Source organism: Eleutherodactylus coqui, chromosome 13, assembly GCF_035609145.1.
Source record: "Eleutherodactylus coqui strain aEleCoq1 chromosome 13, aEleCoq1.hap1, whole genome shotgun sequence".
Lineage (NCBI taxonomy): Eukaryota > Metazoa > Chordata > Amphibia > Anura > Eleutherodactylidae > Eleutherodactylus > Eleutherodactylus coqui.
The window spans coordinates 88556213-88564716 of record NC_089849.1 but is presented as its reverse complement, the minus strand read 5'-3'; positions in this window follow the sequence as shown (position 1 = coordinate 88564716).

Here is an 8504-nt window from a genome sequence, read left to right as displayed (position 1 = left end):
CCTCATGTGATCTGGGCTCTGTACCCACCAGATTATGACCTGTGATCTGGGCCCCGCACCCACCAGATTGTGCCCTGTCATCTGGGCTTCACCCACCTGATCTCACCCTCCTGTGATCTTGCCTCGCACCCACCAAATTGTGCCTTGTGATCTGGGCTCTGCACCCACCAGATCGTGCTCTCCTGTGATCTGGGCCCCATACCCACCAGATTGTGCCCTGTGATTTAGGCTCCGCACCCCCCAGATTGTGCCCTCCTGTGATCTGGGCCCCACATCCACCAGATTGTGCTCTGGGATCTGGGCCGTGTACCCACCAGATTGAACCCTCCTGTGATATGGGCCCCGCACCCACCAGATTGTGCCCTGTGATCTGGGCCCTGCCGCACCAGATTGTGCCTTGTGATCTGGGCCCTGCAGCCACCAGATTGTGCCCTGTGATCTGAGCCCTGCACCCACCAGATTTTAGCCCTCATGTGATCGGGGGCCCCGCATCCCCCAGATTGTGCCCTCCTGTGATCTGGGCTTCGCACCCACCAGATTGTGCCCACCTGTGATCTGGGCCCTACACCCACCATATTGTGCCTTCCTCTGATATAGGCCCTGCAGACACCAAATTGTGCTCTGTGATCTGGGCTCCGCACACACCAAATCTTGCCTTCCTGTGATCTGGGCCTCGCACCCACCAGATTATGAACTCCTGTGATCTGCGCTCTGTGCCCACCAGATTTGGCTTTATAATCTGGGCCCCGCACCCACCACATTTTGCCCACCTGTGATCTGGGCTTGGCACCCACCAGATTGTACCCTGTGATCTGGGCCCCGCACCCACCAGAGTGTGCCCTCCTGTATTATGGGGCCCCGCCCACCAAATTGTGCCTTGTGATCTGGGCCGCGCACCCAGCAGATTGTGCCCTTCTGTGATATGGGCCCCTGCACCAACCAGATTATACCCTGTGATCTGGGCAGCGCACCCACCAGATTGTGCCCTCCTTTGATTTGGGCCCCGCTCCCACCAAATTGTGCCCTGTGATCTGGGCTGAGCACTCACCAAATCTTGCCCGTCTGTGATCTGGGCCTCGCAACCACCAGATTATGCCCTCCTATGATCTGGGCTCCGCACCCACCAGATTCACATATGGGGCAGATGAGCAGCTCTCACAATGGTGGATATAAAACTACACATAACATTGTTATCTCTGCTGCAGTCTAACACTACATCCCCACCCCACCCCACAGATTGTGCCTTGTGATCTGGGCCACACACCCACCAGATTGTTCCCTTTGATCTGGTCCCCGCACCCACAAGATTGTGATCTGGGCTCTGCACCCACCAAATCTTGTCCTCCTCTGATCTGGGCAGCGCATGCACCAGATTATGCCCTACTGTGATATGGACCCCAACCCACCAGATTGTGCCCTGTGATCTGGGCCGCGCTCCTACCAGATTGTGCCCTGCTGTGATATGGGGCCCGCACCAACCAGATTATACCCTGTGATCTGGGCTCCGCACCCACCAAATCTTCCCCGACTGTGATCTGGGCCTCGCACCCACCAGATTATGCCTTCCTATGATCTGGGCTCCGCACCCACCAGATTCATATATGAGGGCAGATGAGCCGCTCTCACGATGGTCGATATAAAACTACACATAACATTGTTGTCTCCACAGTCTAACACTACATCCCCACCACCCAGATTGTGCCTTGTGATCTGGGCCACACAGCCACCAGATTGTTCCCTGTGATCTGGGCTCTGCACACCACCAGATCTTACCCTCCCCGGATTTGGGCTCCGCACCCACCAGATTATGCCCTACTGTGATCTGGGCCCCGCACCCACCAGATTGTGCCCTGTCATCTGGGCTCCACACCCACCAGATCTTACCCTCGCCTGATCTGGGTAGCGCACCCACCTGATTATGCCCTACTGTGATCTGGGTAGCGCACCCACCAGATTGTGCTCTCCTGTGATATGGGCCCTGCACCCACCAGATTGTGCCCTGTGATCTGGGCTCCGAACCCACCAGATCTCATCATCCTGTAATCTGGCCCCACACCCACCGATTATACTCTGTGATCTGGGCCCCACATCCACCAGATTATACTTTGTGATCTGGGCTCCGCACCCACCAGATCTTGTCCTTCTCTGATCTGGGCAGCACACGCACCAGATTATGCCCTACTGTGATATGGCCCCCAACCCACCAGATTGTGCCCTCCTGTGATATGGGGCCCGCACCAACCAGATTGTGCCCTGAGATCTGGTCCCGCACCTACCAGATTATACCCTGTGATCTGGGCCACACAGTCACCAGATTGTTCCCTGTGATCTGGGCTCCGCACACCACCAGATCTTACCCTCCCCTGATCTGGGCAGCGCACTCAGCAGATTATGCCCTACTGTGATCTGGGCCCCACACCCACCAGATTGTGCCCTGTGAGCTGGGCTCCATACCCACCAGATTGTGTCCACCTGTGATCTGGGCCCCATATCCCCCAGGATTGTGCCCTCCTGTGATCTAAGCCCTGCACCCATCAGATTGTGCCCTGTGATCTGGGCTTTTCACCCACCAGATCTTACCCTCCCCTGATCTGGGCAGCGCACCCACCTGATTATGCCCTACTGTGATCTGGCCCCCTCACCCACCGGATTGTGCCCTGTAATGTGCGCTCCACACCCACCAGATTGTGTCCTCCTGTGATCTGGGCCCCATACCCTCCAGATTGTGCCCACCTGTGATCTGGGCCCCGCAACTACCAGATTGTGCTCCCCTATGATCTGGGCCCAGCACCAACCAGATTGTGCCCTCCTGTGATCTAAGCCCTTCACCCATCAGATTGTGTTCACCTGTGATTTGGGCCCCTGGGCCTCGCACCCACCAGATTGTTCCCACCTGTGATCTGGGCCCCGCACCCACCAGATCTTGCTCTCCTGTGATCTGGGCCCTGTACCCACCAGATTGTGTCCTGTGATCTGGGCTCCGCACCCAAAAGATTGTGCCCTCCTGTGATCAGGGCGCCACAGCCACCAGATTGTGCCCACCTGTGATCTTGGCCCCATACCCACCAGATTGTGCCCTGTGATGTGGGCCCCATAGCAAACAGATTGTGGCTTGTGATGTGGGCCCCGCACCATCCAGATTGTATGCTGTGATCTGGTAACCGTACCCACCAGATTGTGCCCTCCTGTGATCTAGGCCCCACGTCCACCAGATTTTGCACCGTGATCTGGGCTCCGCACCCAACAGATTGTGCCCTCCTCTTATATGGGCCCCGCACCCACCAGATTGTGCCCTCTTGTGATCTGGGCCTCGCACCCACCAGATTGTGCCCTCCTGTGATCCTGGCCTCGCACCCACCATATTTTGCCCTGTGATCTGGTCCTCGCAACCCCCAGATTGTGCCTTGTGATTTGGGCCCCGCACCCACCAGATTGTGCCCTGTGATCTGGGCCCCGCACCCACCAGATTGTGTCCTTCTGTAATCTGGGACCTGCACCCACCAGACTGTGCCCTGTGTTCTGGACTCTGGACTCAGCAGATTGTGCCCTCCTGTGATATGGGCTCCGCACCCACCGGATTGTGCCCCCCTGTGATCAGGGCTTCACAGGCCCCAGATTGTGCCCTACTGTGATTTGGGCCCCATACCCACCAGATGGTGCTCTGTCATCTGGGCCCTACACCCACCAGATTGTGCCTTGTGATATTGGCCCCGCCCTCACCAGATTGTGTCCTGGCATCTGGGACCTGCAGCCACCAGGTTGTGCCCTCCAGTGTTCTGGGCCCCGCACCCTCCAGATTGTGCCTCCTGTGATCTGGGACTCGCACCCACCAGATTGTGCCTTATGATTTAGCCCCGCACCCTTCAGAATGTGCCCTCCTGTGATCTAATCCCCGCAATCACCAGACTGTACCCTACTGTGATCTGGGCCACGCACCCAACAAAATTGTGCCCTGTGATCTGGGCTCCGCACCTGCCAGATTTTACACTCCTGTGATCGGGACCCTGCACCCAACTGATTATACCCTGTGATCTGAGCCTCGCACCCACCAAATTGTGCCCTGTGATCTGGGTTCCGCACCCACCAGATCTTATCCTCCTGTGATCTGGGCCCCGCACCCACCAGATTATGCCCTCCTGTGATTTGGGCCCTGCACTCACCAGATTTACATATGGGGCAGATAAGCCTCACGATGGTGGATATAAAACTACACACAACATTGTTGTCTCCCCTGCAATCTAACACCACACGACCACCCCACCCCCCAGATTCTGCCTTGTGATTTGGGCCACACACCCACCAGATTGTGCCCTGTGATCTGGGCCCCGCACCCACCAGATTATGCCCTGTGATTTGTGCCCCGCACCCACCAGATTGTGCCCTCGTGTGATCTGGGCACTGCATCCACCAGACTGTGCCCTGTGATCGGGCCCCGCACCCACCATTCTCACATGCCGATTCCTGGAAAATGCCAGCTTCATCTTTGCCATTTTGTACATTTCCTTGCATGCAGATTTACTGTAATATGACACGGTTTTGAATTTGGTTGGTTTTTACCGTAAGTGTATTGAAAACAGAGGAAACAACTACAAAACCATATGTAGCTTTATAGGTGCAGTTTCGATCCACAACTCAGCCGCCTCATGGGAATACAGCCTGAGGGCGGCTTCACACAGGACAATTCTCACCCGAAAAATCACTCAAAGCCACCAGTCAGCGAGTTCTCGCTTCGCTTAAACAGGCAGTCGTTCATCTTGAAAGGATGGCCCGTCACAGTGAATGGAGGCGGACGGCCAGAAGAGATCAGCGGCGCTCCACCTCCATGCACTGAACGACTATCGTATGAATGTACAGGAACAGTGTGCTAATACTAATAAATCTCCCCATAGTGTCCACTTATTACTGTCATATGAAAAAGTACGGCACCGCTATACAAAGTAAGGCCGCATTCACACGGTTGTGTCTGTAACCGCAACATTCAGGGCGTTACATGCGCTATTCTTGTCTGTGCAGATGGGCGACAATAGGACAAACAGCGATTTACTTATATATATTTAAACAGGGTACTAGAGCCTCCATGCCTGCAGTATCTCATCTTGTATCCAAGCTAGAGGCGGTACAACAGGGTACTAGATCCTCCATGCCCGCCCGTATCACATCTTGTATCCAAGCTAGAGGCGGTACAACAGGGTACTAGAACATCTATGCCCTCTGTATCACATCTTGTATCCAAGCTAGAGGCGGTACAACAGGGTACTAAAGCCTCCATGCCTGTCTGTATCACATCTTGTATCCAAGCTAGAGGCAGTACAACAGGGTACTAGAGCCTCCATGCCTGCCTGTATCACATCTTGTATCCAAGCTAGAGGTGGTACAACAGGGTACTAGAGCCTCCATGCCCTTCTGTATCACATCTGGTATCCAAGCTAGAGGCGATACAACAGGGTACTAGAGCCTCTATGTCTGCGTGTATCACATCTTGTATCCAAGCTAGAGGTGGTACAACAGGATACTAGAAACTCCGTGCCCGCCAGTATCACATCTTGTATGTAAATAAGGCAGTTTCGGAGAAACGGGGGTGATGAAAAAGACAAAAATGGAAAAAAAAGAGGGGCCGCGTCATGAAGGAGTTAAAACAAAAGTAATAGAAGGTACAAAAAAACCTTTTGCTATATTTATAATAAAAGAATCTAAATAATAAAAAAAACACATATTTGATATTGCTGCATCTGTAAAAGTCCGATCTATCAAAGTAATGCATCATTTACCCCGCAAGATGAACGACGTCAGAAAAAAAATAAAGAACGCCAGAAATGTATTTTTTTGGTCACCCTGTCTCCAAGACAAAGTGCAATAAAAAGCCATCAGGAAGTCGTATTTATTCTAAAATGGCACCAATGTCAACTACAGGACGTCCCGCAAAAAATGAGTCCTCGCACATCTATGTCTATGGAAAGTTAAAAGTACAATGGCGCACAGAAGATGGCGGCAGAAAATAACTTTATAAAATTAAATATCTTTGAAAAAAAATACAATTAGTATAGGAAAAAAAAATTATATGATTTTGGTATCGTAGTAATCGGACTGACCCATAGAATAAGGTTATCAGGTTATATTTGTTGCAGTTTGTGCATCGTAGAAACAAGACGCACAAAAATATGGCAGGATTTCGCGCTTTTTTCAATTTAGAAAAAATGACATCATCAAGTTAGCATTTTTTTTTTACTTTTTCAGTACATTTATGGTACAATAAAGAACACCATTGAAAAATACAACTCGTCTCACAAACAACCAGCCCTCATACAGCGACGGCGATAGAAAAATAAAGGAGTTATGATCTTTTTAAAAGTGGGAGGAATTGACTTGGATAGAAGAAAGTAGTTTGTTTTTCATCCTTTGACAAGGTGCGCATGACCTTCTGTCAGGATGAGAAGTCTCATCGATGTATCCGATATCCGATGTTTATCAAACTATGACGGCTTCGTTTATATTTGCTTTAAAGTATTATTACTCTATTCAAAATTCAGTAAAATTTATGAGAACTAAAAGGGGGAGGAAAAAACGAAAACCGCTCGGTCACTAAGGGGTTAATAAATATTCACAAATTCTATCCGTCTGTTTTTACCACCTAAATTCCCAGAATCACTTGGATATGCAAAACCTTTACAGAGTTATTCTAGGTTAAAGTGACACGTCAGATTTCCAAAATTTGACCTGGTCATTAAGGCGCAAACAGGCCTGGTCACTAAGGGGTTAATGCTTTACTCTGGATACACAGAACAACATAGGCAGTTATGATGACATCACACACTTCACATGACATCACACTTGGTTCAGAATGTCCACAGTTCTAAACCTCACCTATCTGGTGTCACTTCAGCTGGACATCTCGAGAAGGACGGGTGCAGGTATGTAGCTCCTCAGTATTGAGGCCTCGTTCACAAATGGTGTAACTGCGGGGGTTGAAGCTCAGATCTGCACTATTTGACCCAAAATCTCAGCACAGACCAGTGTATGATGTCTATCTTGCTGTGATTGTCCGGGCGATTCTTTAAAAGGAAAGACATTCCTAAGAAAATGTTTCCTGACCGGATTCCATGTAAATTGCGCAGATCTGGTGCCGTGGGCCCCATTTACCAAAAGCATCTAACAGAAGACTGTTGTGTTGCCCATAGCAACCAATCACAGCACAGCTCTCATTTCTTAAAGTGTTCTGGTACAATGAAAACTGCACTCTGGTTGGTTGCTAGGGGCAACCAGGATGGCCTTACTGTTAGAGGCTTTTAATAAATGAGGCGCTATGTGTTCTGTGCCTCCAAAAAAGCACAAATTCTGCCATGTGTGACCCGGCCTCATAGGGGTGTCCTATCTAGTTACAGTAGGTTGTGGACGGGCTGATGGCGCCATGCTCTACTGGGGACTGGCTGAGCATGGAGTGACACTGAATGAGCAGAGAGTAAAGCTGGAATGGGGACTGGCAGAGCGCGGTATGACGCCTTCGTATGGACTGGCAGGGCGCAGTATGACGCCGGCCTGTGGACTGGCAGAGCGTGGTATGACGCTGGTCTGTGGACTGGCAGAGCGCGGTATGACACCTTGCTACGGACTGGCAGAGCGCGGTATGACGCCTTCCTATGGACTGGCAGAGTGTGGTATGACGCCTTCCTATGGACTGGCAGAGCGCGGTATGACGTCTTTCTGCGGACTGGCAGAGTGCAGTATGACGCCTTTCTACGGACTGGCAGAGCACGGTATGACGCCTTCCTATGGACTGGCAGAGCGCGGTATGACGCCTTCCTATGGACTGGCAGAGCGCGGTATGACGTCTTTCTGCGGACTGGCAGAGCGCGGTATGACGCCTTTCTACGGACTGGCAGAGCGCGGTATGACGCCTTTCTACGGACTGGCAGAGTGAGGTATGACGCCTTCCTACGGACTGGCAGAGCGCGGTATGACGCCTTTCTAGGGATTGGCAGACTATGCTCTTCCTGACGTTGGACTGTTCAGTGTATGACGGCAGCATTTATACTAGACTGGAATCTGAATTATCGCAGCGTTACAGTAGATCGAGGGAGGTGTAGCGGGGGACGTGCGGTAACAGTTTGCTGGAACTCTTACTTTTCTATTGTACATTAAATTGTAAGCTCTTCGGAGCAGAGTGTCTATTGTACATTAGATTGTAAGCTCTTACGAGCAGAGTGTCTATTATATATTAGATTGTAAGCTCTTCGGAGCAGGTTGTATATTTCCTTACATCATCAGCTCTCCTGAGCCTATAATTCCATCTATACAGCAATATGCAGCAGGACAGATTGGATCCAGGGTGACAGCCGATCGCCAAATCTGGGGTCAGGAAGGAATTTTTTGGCCCCCTGAGGTAGAACTCTCCGGGGAGTTTTTTCGCCTTCCTCTGGATCTTTGGGTCCGGCGGCTCTCATCTCAGGACATCGGTGGACTGGTCAGAAGGACGGCAGCAAGTTCTGTGGTCTCCACCGGGCCGACCT